This window comes from Piliocolobus tephrosceles, chromosome 19, assembly GCF_002776525.5.
Source record: "Piliocolobus tephrosceles isolate RC106 chromosome 19, ASM277652v3, whole genome shotgun sequence".
Lineage (NCBI taxonomy): Eukaryota > Metazoa > Chordata > Mammalia > Primates > Cercopithecidae > Piliocolobus > Piliocolobus tephrosceles.
In genome coordinates, this window is record NC_045452.1 from 24629647 (window position 1) to 24649456 (window position 19810).

Below are 19810 nucleotides of genomic sequence, written 5' to 3' on the forward strand. Positions count from 1 at the left end.
CCCGGGGACAGCCCATGGCGGCCCCTTTGGCCTCTCCCTCTGGGGGCCTCTATTCTTTCCATTGTTTGGCCTCTGTTTGCCCTTAAGTTACCTAGGAAATTTGCTTTGGGGGAGATTCCAGCTGATCTCAGCTGAACCCAGAGAACACTCACTTCAGCCTGGCAGTCTGGTCCTTGGAACATCCCTGGAGGCCGGGTGGGGCCTTGGCAAGGCCTGGAGCCTGAGAGGGAAGCCAGGAAGTGGAGGGGAGGACGTGGAGTAGGAAAGAGGATGAAATGTTAATAGCAATAAAGAGACACAGAGGCTGGGCGCCCTGGCTGACGCCTGTAATCCCCGCACTTTGGGAGGTCGGGCGGGAGGATCACTTGAGGCCAGAAGTTTGAGACTAGCCTGAGCAACATAGTGAGACTTTGTCTCTAAAAAAAAAATTAAAAAATAAAGGCCGGACACGGTGACTCACGCCTGTAATCCCAGCACTTTGGGAGGCCAAGGTGGGTGGATCACGAGGTCAGGAGATCGAGACCATCCTGACCAACATGGTGAAACCCCATCTATACTAAAATACAAAAAATTAGCGGGGCGTGGTGGCGGGTACCTGTAGTCCCAACTACTCCGGAGGCTGAGGCAGAATTGCTTGAACTAGGGAGAGGGCGGTTGCAGTGAGCCGAGATCGCGCCACCGCACTACAGCCTGGGCGACAGAGCGAGACTCCATCTCAAAATAAATAAATAAAATTAAAACATAAAATACAAAATTAGACGGGCACGGTGGTGCATGCCTGTAGTTCCAGTGGGAGGCTCGCTTGAGCTGGGGAGGTCGAGGCTGCCGAGGCTGCCAAAGCAGCTCCATCTTGGACGCTAATCCGCCATGTTGACTTCTGAATAATCCCAGTTCAGGGAGGCCTCTAAGATTTCCAGTTTGGTCAGGCGCGGTGGCTCAGCCCTGTAATCCCAGCACTTTGGTGATTCTCCCCGGGACCTGAAAGCTTGAAGGGATGAGTAACTCCTCCCTTCTCAGGCCCAGTCCCAAGGCGCAAGACTACTTGTGGCAGCAGCCTGCCCAGCAAGATGGCAGAAGCAGGAAGAGAGCCAGTCGGAAAACACCTACCGTGGCTGGAAGACACTTACTCTGGCCGGAAGACACATACCCGCTGAGAGCTAGAGGGAGGCCGTCCGGGTACTAGGTGGCAGTGACGTCAGACTGGGGCGCTTCCTGTTTACAGGAGACTAAAACCCTGCCCCGTCCTCACTTGGTGCTGACGCCATTTTAGGCCTCAGCCTGCCTGCATCCAATCGCTAATTATAACAGCGTGTTTGCTCTGCATTGCCTCGTGTTGTCTATTGGCTCTCGGGTTTGGAACCCATAGGAGAACTTTTAATTTGGGAGGCCGAGGCGGGTGGATCACCTGAGGTCAGGAGTTGGACATCAGCCTGGGCAACATGGTGAAACCCCGTCTCTACTATTTTATTTCTTTTTTGAGACGGAGTCTCTCCATCACACAGACTGGAGTGCAGTGGCGCCATCTCGGCTCACTGCAACCCCCGCCTCCCAGATTCAGGCGATTCTCCTGCCTCAGCCTCCTGAGCAGGTGGGATTACAGGCACGCACCACCATGCCCAGCTAATTTTTGTACTTTTAGGAGAGATGGGGTTTCACCATGTTTGCCAGGCTGATCTCAAACTCCTGACCTCAAGTGATCCGCCCTCCTTGGCCTCCCAAAGTGCTGGCATTACAGGCATGAGCTACCGCGCCTGGCCCCTTGTCTACTAAAAATACAAAAATAAGTCGGGCGTGGTGGCCTGTGCCTGCTACTCAGGAGGCTGAGGCAGGAGAGTCCCTTGAAACCTGGTGGCAGAGGTTGCAGTGAGCCGAGATCGTGTCACTGCACTCCAGCCCGGGTGACAAAGTGAGACTTCGACTCAAAAACAGAAAGATTTCCAGTTTCTCTATTGTTCCTTGTGTAAGAGCACATACTTACTGTAAATCCTGCCCTAAGGTCAAACAACCTTAATGTTATCATACTTCAAGTGTCCTGCTCGCTCCTCTGACTCACCCTTTCCCAGGCTATGAGTCTGGGAGTGAGAATGTGGGGATCCACTGTCTTGTCTCGCTGCCTTAGAGGCAGACATGGCTTCTGTTCATAAGGCCCTATTAAATGTTTTTTCCTGAGAAGCCAGATTTGTCAGCCTCTTTCTTCAGCCTCTTAGCTTCCTCAGACTTTGGGGGCATGTTTGTCTAGACCTGCCCACCACCCACCAGGGGACGTTCACAGAGTCTAATCTTGAGTCCTAGGAGGGGAGGGAGGAGAGGCAGCAAATAAAGAGCTAATGGCCAGGCATGGTGGCTCACACTTGTAATACCAGCACTTTGGCAGCCTGAGGCAGGCGGGGATCGCCTGAGGTCAGGAGTTCGAGACCAGCCTGGCCAACATGGTGAAACCCCAGCTCTACCAAAAAGTACAAAAATTAGCTAGTATGGTAGCGGGTGTCTGTAATCCCAGCTACTTGGGAGGCTGGGGCAGGAGAATTGCTCGAACCCGGGAGGTAGAGGTTGCAGTGGGCTGAGATCACACCACTGCACTCCAGCCTGGGTAACGGAGACACCATTTCAAAAAAATAAAAAACCCGAATTAGCCAGTGTAGTGACACATGCCTGTAATCCCAGCTACTTGGGAGGTTGAGGCAGGAGAATTGCTTGAACCTCAGGCAACAGGAGCTAAACTCCCTCTCAAAAAAAGCTGCTGGGGGTGGTGGCTCTTGCCTGTAATCTCAGCACTTTGGGAGGCTGAGGCGGGCAGATCACAAGGTCAGGAGTTTGAGACCAGCCTGGCCAATATGGTGAAACCCCATCTCTACTAAAAATACAAAAATTAGCTGGGCGTGGTGGCAGGTGCCTGTAGTCCCAGCTACTCGGGAGGCTGAGGCAGGAGGATTGCTTGAACCCAGGAGGCAGAGGTTGTGGTGAGCGGAGATCTCACCACTGTACTCCAGCTTGGAGACAGAGTGAGACTCTGCCTCTCAAAAAAAAAAAAAAGCTAATGACTGAGAATTTTCTAGAAATGGTGCAAGTCAGGAATCTATAAACATAGAATCACAACGTACATTGAGCAGGATAAATAAAAATAATTTAAACCTAGGTATGCTTTTGGAAAGCTGCAGATCGTGGCAGCGAGATGAATGGGAGACGTTTTTTTTTTTTGAGACAGGCTCCATCGCCCAGGCTGGAATACAGTGGCATGATTTCCACTTACTGCAGCCTCTGCCTCTGGGGCTCAAGCAATCCTCCCACTTCAGCCTCCCCAGTAGCTGCGACTACAGGCACGTGTCACCACGCCTGACTAAGTCTTTTGTATTTTTAGTAGAGACAGTGAGGCAGGAAAATAGGGTCTGGAGGCAGGGCACGTAAGGCCAATTCACACTTCAACTATGACAGGAAATATCCTCTCCACAGGGCATAGGCCAAGTAGATAACCTTGTAACTTTACTTCATCCTCTTCATTTACATAGGGCATACTCTAAGTAACCAATGGAATCTTTTTTTTTTTTTTTTTGAGACGGAGTCTGGCTCTGTCGCCCAGGCTGGAGTGCAGTGGCTGGATCTCAGCTCACTACAAGCTCCGCCTCCCGGGTTCACGCCATTCTCCTGCCTCAGCCTCCTGAGTAGCTGGGACTACAGGCGCCCGCCACCTCGCCCAGCTAGTTTTTTGTATTTTTTAGTAGAGACGGGGTTTCACCGTGTTAGCCAGGATGGTCTCAATCTCCTGACCTCGTGATCCGCCTGTCTCGGCCTCCCAAAGTGCTGGGATTATAGGCTTGAGCCACCGCGCCCGGCCAACCAATGGAATCTTTTAGACGGTATTTAAATTCCCAAAAATTCTGTAACGGGGCCTTTGAGCCCCTATGCTCAGGACAGCTCCCACACTGCAGAGTGTATTTTCATTTTCAAGAAATCCCTTTATTTCTTCCTTGCTTTGTTTGTGCATTTTGTCCAATTCTTTGCTCAAGATGCCAAGAACCTCCACCAGTGACAACGGGGTTTTACCATGTTGCCCAGGCTGGCCTCGAATTCCCGAACTCAAGCAATCTGCTAGCCTCAGCCTCCCAAAGTGTTGGGATTACAGGCATGAGCCACCATAACTGGAGTCTTGAGATGGAGTCTTGCTCTGTCACCCAGGCTAGAGTGCAGTGGTGTGATCTCGTCTCACTGCAACCTCCACCTCCCAAGTTCAAGCAATTCTCCTGCATCAGTCTCCCAAGTAGCTGGGATTACAGGCACACACCACCACGCCCGGCTAATTTTTGTATTTTTTAGTACAGACAGGTTTCACCATGTTGGCCAGGCAGGTTTCAAACTCCAGACCTCGTAATCCGCCCGCCTCAGCCTCCCAAAGTGCTGGGATTACAGGCATGAGCCACTGCGCCCGGCCAATTAAAAAAAAAAACCTAGTAGAGGACAATAGGGAGGATTTCAATGACAATGGAAGCTGGAAGACAGTGGAGTAATGTTTCCAAAATGTGAGGATAAAATATTAATTTGTAATGTGTACCAAGGAAAACATCTTTTAAGAAGAAAGCTGAAATATAGCATTTTCCAAAAAACAAGATGTAAAGATTTTATTATACTCATTAACAGGAACTGCCGGGCCTGTGACCCCAGCACTTTGGGAGGCTAAGGTGGGCGGGTCACCTGAGGTCACGGGTTTGAGACCAGAGACCAGCCTGGCCAACATGGTGAAACCCCGTTTCTACTAAAAGTACAAAAATTAGCTGGGCCTGCAGTGTACAATACAAAATGGTCCCTGCTGACACTCTTCTTGTCTAGACCTCTAGGGTGTGACTTTCCTGGGCCTAGCGTTTGGCTAAGGCTGGTGTCATAGGACTGACATGTTTGCATGCCCGTTGCTCAGTAGCAGACCAGGACATTGAGACAGCAGGGTTTGCAGCAAAGAAAGAGTTTAATGATTGCAGAGCACAGAGCAAGGAATTGGGAGGAGACCTCAAATCCACCTCTGGAGGAGTTCCGGGCTGAGGCTTTTACGGGGATCCTATAAAGAAGTCAAGGGGGTTGGAAAACTGGAGCCGTTGATTGGTGGGGACACGGAGATGAATTCATCAGGATGTGGAAACGGCTTTTTTTTTTTTTTTTCCCGTGAGTCAGTTCTTTGTGGGATCTTTCAGACTAGCTGGCGTCAGTAGTTTCATCCGGATGCAGGACCTAAAAGAATATCTCAAATGCAAAAGTTAACGTTTCATGATGTACAAGTGGCTATCTACAGAGCAGTTAAGGGGTGTTATCATCCTGAGACAGGGTCTGTGTGATTCTGAGGCCACAGGCACTGCATGGCCGTGAGGCAGCTGTCAGAGAGCAGGCTGCCCTCACAGCTCATGCTGAGTAGCTTGCAAGCTTGGCTTGTTTCCATTTTTCCCTCCTCTTCCCTGATTACTTTTTTTTTTTTTTTTTTTTTTTGAGATGGAGTCTCGCTCTTGTCGCCCAGCTTGGAGTGCAGTGGTGCAATCTCAGCTCACTGCAACCTCCGCTTCTCGGTTCAAGTAATTCTCCTTCCTCAGCCTCCCGAGTAGCTGTGGCGCCTGTAAAGGTGCCCATCACCACAGCCAGCTAATTTTTGTGTTTTTAATAGAGACAGGGTTTTGCCATGTTGACCAGGCTGGTCTCAAACTCCTAATCTCAAGTGATCTGCCTGCCTCAGCCTCCCAAAGTGCTGGGATGACGTGCATGAGCCACTGTACCCGGACCCTGTTTAATTTTATAAATTTTTTTTTTTTTTTTTTTGAGACAGAGTCTCGCTCTGTTGCCCGGGCTGGAGTGCAGTGGCCAGATCTCAGCTCACTGTAAGCTCCGCCTCCCAGGTTCCCGCCATTCTCCTGCCTCAGCCTCCCGAGTAGCTGGGACTACAGGCGCCCGCCACCTCGCCCGGCTAGTTTTTTGTATTTTTTAGTAGAGACGGGGTTTCACTGTGTTAGCCAGGATGGTCTCGATCTGCTGACCTCGTGATCCGCCCGTCTTGGCCTCCCAAAGTGCTGGGATTACAGGCTTGAGCCACCGCGCCCGGCCAATTTTATAAATTTTATAAGGACAGTTTCCCTGGGATTCCTGTCTCCAGGGTTTGGCTATCGTGGCCTCCCCTGCAGCCACCTGCAAGATCCCAGGGTCCTGCCATCTGAGGCTAGGAGGGGCCTCATCCCTTCCCAGGCTTAGGTGGGGAGGCTGCCAACCCCTCCCGTCCGCCTGCACCTGCCTCTAACCCACTGCCCTCCTGCTTGCCCCAGCCTAATCCTCTCAGGGGGCTCCAGTTTCTGTCACTCCAGGGTGTGTGGGTGCTGGCCAGGGAGGCTATGATCTAGTTGCCTGCTCTGTCTGCTTTCCCTGAGACAAGAGAGCCGAAGGCCTGGCCTGTTTGTTGGGATGGGAAAGAGAGAGGCCCCCCAGCAATGAGAAGCGCTTGGTTAGCATCCCAGTCAGCACCGGCCGCTCCAGGCGACTGCGCTTTGCAGCCTGCAGGATGCAGGCTGAGGGACTCAAAGAGGACATTCTGTGCCCTCCCCAGGGGCACCACCCTCTCCTGGCAGCTACGGATCCACTCTGCCTAGCCATGTAGGCCTGGTGGCTGGCTCTTAACCTCCCATGCCAGGTGGGGGTGCCCCTGTAGTACTGTCCATCCTCAGGCTGGCTGCTCCCACTCCCATGGTCCCTGTGTTCCCAGCCTCACCACTGGCAGAAAAACTAAGCATCACTGGCCGGGTGCGGTGGCTCACGCCTGTAACACCAGCATTTTGAGAGGCTGAGGCGGGTGGATCACCTGAGGTCAGGAGTTCAAGACCAGCCTGGCCAACATGGAGAACCCTTGTCTGTACTACAAATACAAAATTAGCTGGGCATGGTGGCGCATGCCTTAAAAAAACACAAAATCCCATCATTGCTGGGCACAGCTCCTTCCCATGCATGCCCGAGCTTGTTGCCCAGGGTAGGGTCCCAATACTCAGCAAAGCCTTTGCTGCTTCTGTGCTTCCTTACAGTGTGGACCTCATAGAGTTGAGGGTTTTTTTTTGGTATTTTTTTTTGATGGAGTCTCACTCTGTCACCGAGGCTGGAGTGCAGTGGCACAAACTCGGCTCACTGCAACTTCCACTTCCCAGGTTCAAACGATTCTCCTGCCTCATCCTCCGGAGGAGCTGGGATTACAGGTGCACACCACCACGCCCGGCTCATTTTCGTATTTTAGTAGAGACGGTGTTTCATCATGTTGGCCAGGCTGGTCTCGAACTCCTGACCTCAGGTGATCCGCCCACCTAGGCCTCCCAAACTGCTGGGATTACAGGCGTGAGCCACTGTACCCAGCCTTGGCCAAGGTGTTCTTAAGATGAGACAGGATCTTCTTGTATAGCTCAAGGGCGACCCCAAGCCTTCACCGTGGTTATCACGTTTGGGTCCCCTATGTAGAGGTGGCCTCAGGCAAGGGCCAGTGATGAACATCGGGCCCGGGTTCCTGCCCCATCTGTGTTCCTGCCCGTGTTGCATCCAGCCCGTCTCTCGAGACAGCTTGTCGTTTCTCCTTGGGAAGGGGAGCGTGTGCCAGTGTGTCTGTCTCACTGGGATGATCTCTCCAGGTGCCCGACTGCCCCCATCAGAGGGTGGCACAGACCTGGCCAGGCCTCTCGAGGGTATAGGCCCATGGCCAATGACTGCTGACTTCAGCCAGTTGCCCAGAGCGGCCCCTTGCCACTCTGCTCAGCGACCCCTGTGCCCTCTCCTGCCCTGCTCCCAGTGACGGCTGTCGGCGCTGCCCACCCACAGTGACTGGCTCCCTGCCAAGGCCAAGGCCTCTGTGTTCGTTCAATGAGTGGAAGAGTCTCTGGGAGGGGAAACCAGGAAGGTGACACTGGTGGAGTGTGATGACCAGGTCGTCTTGCCCTCTCCCTGCGTGGCCAGGTGGGCAGGGTGCTATCTCCATTCATAGGCGAGGACTTGGGTCCTGGGCCTCATGGCCTGGGAGGCAGTGGGGCTGCAGGCTTTGGGGTCCAGGGTAGGCCTGGGGAGCAGGGTGCTGGGACCCCAGGGCTCTGTGTGGAAGCCAAGGGCCAAGCCTTTCTTCTTTTTTTTTTTTTTTTCTTTTAAGACAGAGTCTCGCTCTGTTGCCCGGGCTGGAGTGCAGTGGCGTGATCTCGGCTTACGGCAATCTCCACCTCCTGGGTTCAAGCAATTCTCCTGTCTCAACCTCCCTAGTAGTTGGGATTACAGGCACCTGCCACCATGCTTGGCTAATTGTGTGTGTGTTTGTGTGTGTTTGTGTGATGGAGTCTCACTCTGTTGCCCAGGCTGGAGTACAGTGGCACGATCTTGGCTCACTGCAAACACCACCGCCTCCCCCGTGTTCAAGTGATTCTCCGGCCTCAGCCTCCTGAGTAGCTGGGATTACAGGCACACACCACCGTGCCCAGCTAATTTTTGTATATTTAGTAGAGAGGGGGTTTCTTTTTTGTTTTTTTTTTTTTTGAGACAGGGTCTCACTCTGTCGCCCAGGCTGGAGTGCAGTGGCTGGATCTCAGCTCACTGCAAGCTCCGCCTCCTGGGTTTACGCCATTCTCCTGCCTCAGCCTCCCGAGTAGCTGGGACTATAGGCGCCCGCCACCTCGCCCGGCTAGTTTTTTTGTATTTTTTAGTAGAGAGGGGGTTTCACCATGATAGCCAGGATGGTCTCGATCTCCTGACCTCGTGATCCGCCCGTCTCGGCCTCCCAAAGTGCTGGGATTACAGGCTTGAGCCACTGCGCCCAGCCTAGAGATGGGGTTTCACCATGTTGGCCAGGCTGGTCTCGAACCCCTGACCTCAAGTGATCCACCCGCCTCAGCCTCCCAAAGTGCTGGGATTACAGGGGTGAGCCACCGTGCCCAGCTACGCCCTGCTAATTTTTGTATTTTTAGTAGAGACGGGGTTTTACCATATTGGCCGTGCTGGTCTTTACCTCTTGACCGCATGATCTGCCTGCCTCTGCCTGCCAAAGTGCTGGTATTACAGATGTGAGCCACTGCCCCTGGCCACACCTGGCTAATTTTTTTTTTTGTAATTTTAGTAGAGACGTGGTTTCACCATGTTGGTCAGGCTGGTCTAGAACTCCTGACCTCAAATGATCTGCCCGCCTTGGCCTCCCAAAGTGCTGGGATTACAAGCATGAACGACTGCACCTGGCCTCAAGCCCTTCTTCTTAACCCCAGTGGACTGGGACCCGAAGGAGGCCTCCACACCCCACGTTTCCTGTTAGGAAACTGTGAGACATCTTATACGCCCACGGAAAACCCCCACCCCAGATCCTGAAACACAGTGCAAGGCCAGGTGATGTGGGGTGGGGGCCTGTCCCAGCCGTGTCCTCAGATGGCTCTGAAACCTAGCCAGTCTGTGGGAGACATTAGGGTGGAGGGTCGCCCTGCAGGGCTGCTGCCCTGGGATTGCCTCTGACTTCCTCTCACGCCCCCGTTCAAGCTGCCTTGACCTGTTATTTAAAATAAAGCAAAACACTCTGGAGCTAGGACAAGTCCCCATGTCAACAAACAAGTGGTTCCCCCAGGAAAGCAGGACAAAGGACCGTGCTGCCCAGGGTGGGGTCAGCCTTTTGGGAGCTGAGAGAGGACTTTGATTGTCCCTTGAGTCGTGGACACAGGTGACAGGCATCACCCACAGCTCTGGGCTAGCACTAACAGGCCACATCTGTCCCTGGGTGCCCATGGGGAGCAGAAGGAGGGGCGGAAAGGCCAGGGCCAGGCTGGAAGGGGAAGTGAGGCGAGGGGCGGAGGCCATGAAGGCTCCCCCAACCCCGTGGTCCTCCTCCTCGACTATTTCCCAGGCCCCCTCCCTGCTGTCCAGCTCGGGGGTCAGCTAAGGCAAGTCCCCAGGAAGTGACCTGGACAGATCCTTTGCCGGACTCCAAAGGCTGCCTCTGGAAGAGCTCCCAGGCATGCGAGGGACCCATGGGAAAGGGGTATTGGGGAGAGGGCACCCCGGATCAGCTCAGCCACCTCGTTCAGTGGCAGCACCTGTCCCGACAGGCAGACGAGGCTGTGGGCTCCAACAGGCCTGGTTAGCACCTTTCGGCTGCTCATTCTCTGTGAGACCATGGGCCGTTCAGAGCCTCGGTTTTCTCACCTGTAAATTAGGAAGAGTAATCATCCTTCCCTCCCAGGTTGGGGTGACGCACTGGTTACTGGGGGCTGTGCAGGGAGGGGTCTCTCCCAATCCCCCTCCATCTGTGAGGGCTGTGGTTCTGGGAACTTGTGGCCTCCTCCTGCCATCCTCCCAGGACACAGGACAAGCTCTCTGTGTCCACTCAGCTTCGGCCTTAACCAAATTACTCCAATTCTGGCAGAGTTCCTCTGCAAACGCACAAGACCAGCAGATTAAAAATCAGCCACAGCCGCGTGACGCATGGATTGGGGGTTCCAGACTGGCAGGGGATTTTTCGGGTTTTTTTTTCTTTTCTTTTCTTGACATATTTTTTTGAGACAGGGTCTTCCTCTGTTGCCCTGGCTAGAGTGCAGTGTTGTGATCACAGCTCACTGCAGCCTCAACCTCCCGGGCTCAGGTGATCTTTCCGCCTCAGCCTTCCAAGGAGCTGGGACTACAGGCACATGCCACCACGCCCGGCTGATTTTTTTGATCTTTCGTGGTCTTACTATGTTACTCAGGCTGGTCTTGAACTCCCGGGCTCAAGTGATCTGCCACCTTGGCCTCCCAAAGTGCTGGGATTGCAGGCATGAGGCACCGTGCCTGGTCCTGACGGAGGACTTTTCTTTTCTTTTTTTTTTTTTTTTGAGACGGAGTCTCGCTCTGTCGCCCAGGCTGGAGTGCAGTGGCCGGATCTCAGCTCACTGCAAGCTCCGCCGACGGAGGACTTTTCTAAGAGCGAGGAAGAAGTCAAAGGGGTGGCCCCGGCTGTTATCAAAGTACCTTTGGGGTTCAGGGGGAATTCCAGGGAGACATTCTGTGTCCCCCAGGCCCTGACAGCTGCCTGCTACAGGAAAGTTTCTGTTTCTGCCACTCTGGACAGAGCAAGACCCCGTCTCTAAAAATATTTTTTATTTTATTTTATTTTGAGAAGGAGACTTGCTCGCTCACCCAGGCTGGAGTGCAATGGAGTGATCTCGGCTTACAGAAACCTCCACCTCCTGGGTTCAAGTGATTCTCTCACCTCAGCCTCCTGAGTAGCTGGAATTACAGGCATACGCCACCATGCCCAGCTAATTTTTTTTTTTTTTTTTTGAGACGGAGTCTCGCTCTGTCACCCAGGCTGGAGTGCAGTGGTGCGTAATCTCGGCTCATTGCACCCTCTACCTCCTGGGTTCAAGTGATTCTCATGTCTCAGCCTCCTGAGTAGCTGGTATTCCACACGCCTACCACCATGCCCGGCTAATTTTTGTTTTTGTTTCTTTTTTTTGAGACGGAGTTTCGCTCTTGCCCAGGCTAGAGTGCAATAGCATGATTTTGGCTCACTGCAACCTCCGCCTTGCGGGTTCAAGTGATTCTCCTGCCTCAGCCTCCCAGGTAGCTGGGATTACAGGCATGTACCACCATGCCTGGCTAATTTTGTATTTTTAGTAGAGACGGGTTTCTTCATGTTGGTCAGGCTGGTCTCAAACTCCCAGCCTCAGGTGATCTGCCTAGGCCTCCCAAAGTGCTGGGATTACAGGCGTGAGCCACCGTGCCTAGCCTAAAAATAAATTAATAAATAGAATGACTAACTCTGAACAGGACAGTTATATCTGCCACTGCCTTGACTTCTCGACTTTCCGGCCTCTAGAACTTTGAGAATGAAGTGTCTGTTGTTTAGAAGCCTCCTGGTCCTGGGGTATTTGTCACACCTGCCCAAATAGGCTAAGATGGGACCCTTCTGGGTGTTCGGGTCAAACCTGGCCTCAGAAACTGGTGATGTTTCCTTAGGAGGCTGCCCATGGTGTGGTCCTGACGACACACCAGCAGCACGCCACCCTCTCGACCTGGGCCTGTCCCTGGCTAGCTGAGTTTTAAGCCTCTCTCTGGTGACATCTGGCTTTGGAGAAGGTTCTATCTCTGGCACAGCATTTAGATGTAGCTAAAAATACATCATTGGCCAGGCGTGATGGTTCACGCCTGTAATCCCAGCACCCTGGGAGGCTGAGGCAGGTGGATCACCTGAGGTCAGGAGTTTAAGACCAGCCTGGCCAACATGGCAAAACCCCATCTCTACTAAAAATACAAAAAGAAGGTCAGGCGTGGTGGCTCACACCTGTAATCCCAGCACTCTGGGAGGCCGAGGCGGGTGTATCACGCAGTCAGGAGATCGAGACCATCCTGGTCAACATGGTGAAACCCTGTCTCTACTAAAATTACAAAGAATTAGCTGGACGTGGTGGTGTGTGCCTGTGCTGGGATTACAGGCTTGAGCCACCGCGCCCAGCTTATGATTTTTTTTTTCTTTTTTTTTTAGAGACAGAGTCTTACTGTTCCGCCAGAGGCGGGAGGTAATGCAGGTATTCACAGGTGTGATCATAGAGCCTCCAGCCTCAAACTCCTGGACTCAAGTGATCCTCCTGCCTCAGTCTCCTGAGTAGCTGGGACTACAGGTGTGCACCACTGTGACGATAGAAATTCATTTTCTCACAACTCTAGAGGCCGGAAGTCTAAGATCAAGGTGTCAGTGGCGTTGGTGTCTTCTGAGGCCTCTATCCTTGGCTTGTGGGTGGCCACCTTCTCCTTCCCAGGTCTTCATACTGTCTTCCTTCTGTGTGTGTTTATGTCCTCATCTCTTCTTTTTTTGGGGGGGCAGATTCTCATTCCGTCACCCAGGCTGGAGTGCAGTGGTGCAATCTTGACTCACTGCAGCCTTGACCTCCCAGGCTCAGCTGCTCCCACCTTGGCTCCTCTAGTAGCAGGGACTTCAGGCACACACCACAGTGACCAGCTAATTTTTTTCTTCCCCTTTTTTGAGATAGAGTCTCCCCTTTTTTGAGATAGAGTCTCACAGGCTGGAGTGCAGTGGTGCAATCTTGGCTCACTGCAACTTCTGCCTCCCGGTTCAAGCGATTCTTGTGCCTCAGCCTCCTGACTAGCTGGACTACAGGCACCCGTTAAAATGCCCGGCTAATTTTTATATTTTTAGTAGAGATGGGGATTCACCATGTTGGCCAAGCTGGTCTCAAACTCTTGACCTCAGGTGATCTACCTGCCTTGGCCTCCCAAAGTGCTGGTATTACAGGCATGAGCCACCGCACCCAGCCCTAATTTTCGTATATTTTTGTAGAGATGAGGTCTTGCCATGTTGCCCAGGCTGGTCTTGAACTCCTGGGCTCAAGTGATCTGCCTGCCTTGGCCTCCCAAAGTGCTGGGACTACAGGAGTAAGGCTCCCATGCCCAGCCTAATCTCTTCTCATAAGGATAGTATGACCTTTTTAAAAAACTTAAATACCCACCCATATGATCTTATTTGAACTTAAATACCCCTTTACCCTCTCTCCAAATACGGTCCCATTCTGAGGTACTGGGAGTTAGGGTTTCAGCCAGTGGATCTGGAGGTACATAATTCGTCACAACAAGCAGGTTTTCCTGCCTTCTCAGCACAGTGTGACCTGTTTCACTTTTCTTGCTAGAGGAAAGGGGACATTGAATGGTGTCTATCGTTTGAACATCTCTGCCTTTAGTGTCAAAAATTAATCAGTTTTCTGCTGCAAATAATTATTTTTTGCTTGTTCTGGAAAAAAAAAAAAAACCCCTATGGATTTAGAGAATACAAGTGCCCACTTCAAAAAAGAGCTCCCGGCTAGGCGTGGTGTCTCACACCTGTAATATCAGCATTTGGGAGGCCAACGCAGGAGGATTACGAGGTCAGGAGTTTGAGACCAGTCTGACCAACATGGTGAAACCCCATCTATACTAAAAATACAAAAATTACCCGGGCGTGGTGGCATATGCCTGTAATCCCAGCTACTCAGGAGGCTGAGGCAGGAGAATCACTTGAACCCAGGAGGCAGAGGTTGCAGTGAGCCGAGATTGCACCATTGCACTCCAGCCTGGGTGACAGAGCGAGACTCTTGTCTCAAGATTTAAAAAAAAAAAAAAAAAAAAAAAAAAAAAAAAAGCTCTTGGCCTCTTCCACACTCACAGCTGCATCACAGCCACTGCCAGGAGCTGGGGTTAGGTGGAGGCCAGTTAGTCCCTGCGGGCTCCTGGCTGTCCTGCCTGCTTGCTCTTTCCAGCTGCAACTGCAGAGTAGCTGGCGCGGGACCCTCTCTGCATTTGCATGACTCCCCTGCCCCTTGTTTATGTTTACAAGATTGTCCACGTGGCGGGATCCACATGACTCCTGCATGCCTCCTGAATCACTTTGAGCCATATATTCTAGCTCTGAGAATTGGGAATAAAACCTAATACCATAATAACAAGGGAAATGCAAATTTAACACATGGAGACTCTAACCAGCAAATCAGATGCCAACACCGCAGCCGAGGTGAGCTGGCGCAGTCCTGGGGCTCGCGCCCAGCCCCTGAGGATGTAAGGATTGTTAAGAACATGGGGCTAGGTGGGGCTTACGCCTGTAATTCCAGCACTTGGAGAGGCCAAGGAGGGAGGATCACCTGAGGTCAGGAGTTTGAGACCGACCTGGCCAACATGGCGAAACCATCTCTACTAAAAAGACAAAAAATTAGCCGGGCGTGGTGGCGTGCATCTGTAATCCCAGCTACTTGGGAGGCTGAGGCAGGAGAATCACTTGAACCCGGGAGGTGGAGGTTGCAGTGAGCCAAGATCCAGTCATTACAATCCAGCCTGGGCGACAAGAGCGAAAGTCCGTCTCAAAAAAAAAAAAAAAAAAATCTTGCAAGAAGATGTGAGCACCTAGAAGAGACAGGATCCAAGGCCAGGCAGTGGTGCAGCAGGTGAGTCCGAGCACTGGCACCCATGACTCCGCCATTCAGCAGCTGTCATCACAGACCCTCTCTGGCCATGGCCGTCTCATCTGTGAGTTGAGGATAAATATATTTTGCAGGGTGCAGAGACGCAAAGTCCCTTGGGCAGTGGGCTCCTCCCTCTGCTATTCTGCCTGTCCTGAACCCTCCCCATACCTCCCCAACCTGCCCCCCAACTGTGGGACACCCCCAGGAGCAACCATTGTTATGTGACATCACCACTTGGCCACTCTTAATTGGTCAGGGGGCAGGCCCTGACCAGTGCCAATCAAGAGTCCTTTCCTGGGATTTTAGTTAACCTCGAGTGAGGGCTCAGTGGCTCAGGCAGAGGGAGCTGGAAGGGCTGGCATCCCTGCTCCCCTGCTAGAAAGCCGTCTAGAGTGGAAGAGGAGGAAGCCAGGAGGCGAGGAGTGGGTGTCGTGGGTGTTAGCGGTGCTGCTTGGGGCGGTCTCCGAGGCTGCATCCCTGCCCACCCTGGGCGACAGTTTCCCTGTGCCGCGGCACTGAGTCACCAAGACCCCCATGGCAGCGTCTGCCTCCTTGCCCACCTGTAAGTCGCCCTCAGCATTCTCCCATCTTCTTCCCCACTCCCATAGACAAAACAAAACACTATGTCAAAAGCTTTGATGCGTAATATTGGTTTTGTGAGAGATTCACGAGGCTGGACGCCACCCAGCTCAGTTTCTCCAATTTCTTCTTCTTCATCATCTTTTTTTTTTTTTTTTTTGAGATGGAGTTTCACTCTTGTTGCCCAGGGTGGAGTGCAATGGCACGATCTTGGCTCACCGCAACCTCCGCCTCCCGGGTACAAGTGATTCTCCTGCCTCAGCCTCCCAAGTAGCTGGGATCACAAGCACGGCTAGTTTTGTATTTTTATTAGAGACGGGGTTTCTCCTTGTTAGTCAGGCTGGTCTCAAACTCCTGACCTCAGATGATCTGCCCACCTCGGCCTCCCAAAGTGCTGAGATTACAGACGTGAGCCACTGCGCCTGGTCCCAATTTCTTTTCTTACTTACTCTAAGCTCCCCTGCTCTACCCCCTTATCCACACCGGACCACTGGTCTCAAACTGAGTAGCTGGGATTACAGGCGCGTGCCATCACACCCAGCTAATTTTTGTATTTTTAGTAGAGATGGGGTTTCACCGTGTTGGCAAGGCTGGTCTTGAACTCCAGACCTCAAGTGATCCACTGGCCTCAGCCTCCCAAAGTGCTGGGATTACAGGCGTGAGCCACCTCACCCGGCCAAAAATGTTTAAAGTTTTTTCTTCTCCTCCAAACTCATGTTAAAATTATCTCCTCTTTCGATGTGGAGGAATTTAGCTTCACAACACCACAAAACCATGGGCCGGGGGCAGTGGCTCATGTCTGCAATCCATGCCTGGTCAGCATGGTGAAACCCCATCTCTACCAAAAATACAAAAATCAGCCAGACACAGCGGGGAATACTTGTAATCCCAGCTACTTGGGAGGCTGAGGTGGGAGAATCGCTTGAACCGGGGAGGCGGAGCTTGCAGTGAGCCGAGATCGTGCCACTACACTCCAGCCTGGGCAACAGAGCGAGACTCTGTCTCAAAAAAAATAAAAATAGGCCGGGCGCGGTGGCTCAAGCCTGTAATCCCAGCACTTTGGGAGGCCGAGACGGGCGGATCACGAGGTCAGCAGATCGAGACCATCCTGGCTAACACGGTGAAACCCCGTCTCTACTAAAAAATACAAAAAACTAGCCGGGCGAGGTGGCGGGCGCCTGTAGTCCCAGCTACTCGGGAGGCTGAGGCAGGAGAATGGCGTAAACCCGGGAGGCGGAGCTTGCAGTGAGCTGAGATCCAGCCACTGCACCACAGCCTGGGCGACAGAGCGAGACTCCGCTTTAAAAAATAAATAAATAAAAATAAAATAATAAAAATAAAAATAAACCCCACAAAACCAAGTCCAGAGTCCCCCAGAAGTGGTCACTTGTTTTTCTGCAAACAGGTACGTACCTGGGGGTCTCTATTCCCCTCACACCCAACACGGGGGAAATTTGGGAGGCCTTGCCCAGAGGGACTGTGCAGTGTTTCTGGGGACACTGGGACCTTCTCTGATCTAAGGCCCAGCCCTGCTCCCAATGTCTAGGGCTGTAGGTTTTGGCTGGGGAAGGCCTGTGGTTGGAGGGAACCACCTGCACCCCTGGGGCTGTGGTGTTTACTTCTGTTGGGGTCAAATGCAGCTGGAGTCAGTCCCACCCATGTCTTGGACCCCACATAGTAGCTGCTTGGGCCCTCACGCGGGCCAAACTCCTGGTTCCTGAAAGGTGAGAAGGTTGGTGTTTTTGCCGAGGATTTTGTTTCCGATGGGAGGAGGCCACTTAGGCAATGCCCTGCCTCCTCATGAATGGAACAGGGTGGGGCCCTCACCTCAGATCTCCAGGCCCTTCCTGCCTCTGACTGAATCTTCTGAAAGCCGGGGCCTGTGAGGGCTCCCCAGGTGGCTCCTGGGTGGCCCGCTGTGGCCAAGCCCTCCCTGTGGGAAAGGATGCAGGTGTGCAGCCTCAAACACTGGTCCCGCTGTCTCTGAGATGTTGATGGGTGGGGACCAGTCTCTAGGCCTGAGCCTGCTCAGTGCCACCCAAGGCCACTTCAGCCACACCCCGATAATGCGGTTTTGGGTTTTGTTCTCAGGGACAGCTCACTGCCTCTCACTTCCTTTTCTAGTATTAGCATCATCAGCAAGGGAAGCTGAAGAGTGGGGAGGCTGCTAGGCCTCCACAGTTTCCTAGAGAGGCTGCGCTCCCAACTGCTCCCCCAGCTGCTCCCCCGGCCACCTCCTGCCCGGCCCAGTTCTCCCCCCAGTCACACTGTGGGGCTTGGTGCAGAAGTTTCTCTGGTCTGAGAGAAGTCCACGAATCCCGGTGACTCTCCTGACACTGGCGTGGCCCTTGCGGGGGCTGCTGGGCAATGGGCCCCAGGGACAGGGACTTTGTGACTGTGAGTCCCCATAGATGCCAGAGCCCCAGGCTTCCTTGTGTTTTGTTTTTTGTCTGAGCTGCAGTCTCATTCTGTCACCCAGAATGGAGTGAAGTGGTGCAGTCTCGGCTCGCTGCAGCCTCTGCCTCTCAGATTCAAGTGATTCTTGTGCCTCAGCCTCCCGAGTAGCTGGGATTACAGGCGCATTGCCACCACGCTCGGCTAAATTTTTGGTGTTTTTAATAGAGACAAGGTTTCACCATCTTGGCCAGGTGCCTCAAGCCTGTAATCCCAGCACTTTGGGAGGCCGAGGCAGGCGGATCACCTGAGGTTAGGAGTTCGAGACCAGCCTGGCCAACATGGCAAAATCTCGTCTCTGCTAAAAATATGAAAATTAGCCAGGCATAGTGGCGTGAACCTATAATCCCAGCTACTCTGGAGGCTGAGGCAGGAGAATGGCTTGAACCTGGGAAGTGGAGGTTGCAGTGAGCCGAGATCGCACCATTGCACTCCAGCCTGAGCGACAGGGAGAGAATGAGGAAAAGGAAGGGAGGAAGGCAGGAAGGGAGAAAGGGAGGGAGGGATAAAATACTGATACAATGGCCAGGTGCAGTGGCTCACACCTATAATCCCACACTTTTAGGAGGCTGAGGCAGGAGGATTGCTTGAACCCAGGAGTTCAAAACCAGGCTGGGCAACATAGTTAGATACTTTCTCTGTCAAAAAAAAGAAAAAAATAAAAAGAAGAAAATACTGATGCAATGTTTAAAAAACAATAATGATAATTTTCTTTCTTTTTTTGGGGGGGGGGGCGGGGACAGAGTCTTGCTCTGTCACCCAGGCTGGAGTGCAGTGGTGCGATCTTGGCTCATTGCAACCTCCACCTCCTGGATTCAAGTGATTCTCCTGCCTCAGCCTCCACAGTAGCTGGAATTACAGGCATGCACCACCACGCCTGGCTAATTTTTTTGTATTTTTAGTAGAACCAGGGTTTCACCATGTTGGTCAGGCTGGTCTTGAACCTCTGACCTCAAATGATCCGCCCACCTCGGCCTCCCAAAGTGCTAGGATTACAGGCATGAGCCACCATGCCCAGCCATTTTTCTTTTGTTGGTTTTTGAAGACTAGTCAAGTGCAGTAGTGAGAAGGGGGAAGGAGTTGGATCTGTAACTGACTGTGAAGAATCGATTGAGGCAACTTGCTACCTTTGGACCAATAATAATTTTTAGCCAACCGTGCTAGTGAAAGGCTGAATTATTCTTCTGTTCTTTCAGTGGAAAATGATATTACAAAACTGGTTGTCTTTTCAAAAGATGATCTGAGAGTATTCAGGGGAGAAACGTAAAATACAAAGTACTGGCCGGGCGCGTTGGCTCACGCCTGTAATCCCAGCACTTTGGGAGGCCGAGGTGGGTGGATCACCTGAGGTCAGGAGTTCGAGACCAGCCTGGCCAACCTGGTGAAACCCCGTCTCTACTAAAAATACAAAAATTAGCCGGGCGTGGTGGCGAGCACCCGTAATCCTAGCTACTCGGGAGGCTGAGGCAGGAGAATTGCTTGAACTCGGGAGGTGGAGGTTGCAGTGAGCCGAGATCATGCTGCTGCACTACAGCCTGGGTGACAGACCGAGACTCTGTCTCAAACAAATAAACAAACATAAAAGCACAAAGTACTTCAGGGGTGCATCAGGCAGTTCTCTAAGAGAAATATTATGTTAATTTATTGGATCTTGTGGCCAGGTGCGGTGGCTCAAGCCTGTAATCCCAGCACTTTGGGAGGCCGAGACGGGTGGATCACGAGGTCAGGAGATCGAGACCATCCTGGCTAACACGGTGAAACCCCGTCTCTACTAAAACATAAAAAAAAACTAGCTGGGCGAGGTGGCGGGCGCCTGTAGTCTCAGCTACTCGGGAGGCTGAGGC

General features: G+C 52.5%; 1 long non-coding RNA gene across 1 annotated transcript in view; it reads right to left on the reverse strand.

The window, feature by feature from the left end:
* Positions 1–4965: 4965 nt before the first annotated feature.
* Positions 4966–19810, reverse strand: part of LOC111549069 — an 18452-nt gene continuing 3607 nt past the window's right edge. Inside the window, exons 3-4 of the long non-coding RNA XR_002733599.3 lie at positions 10156–10382; positions 4966–5214 (exon numbers count right to left, since the gene is read on the reverse strand). This is a non-coding gene — a long non-coding RNA (uncharacterized LOC111549069). The remainder of the gene's footprint in view (positions 5215–10155; positions 10383–19810) is intronic.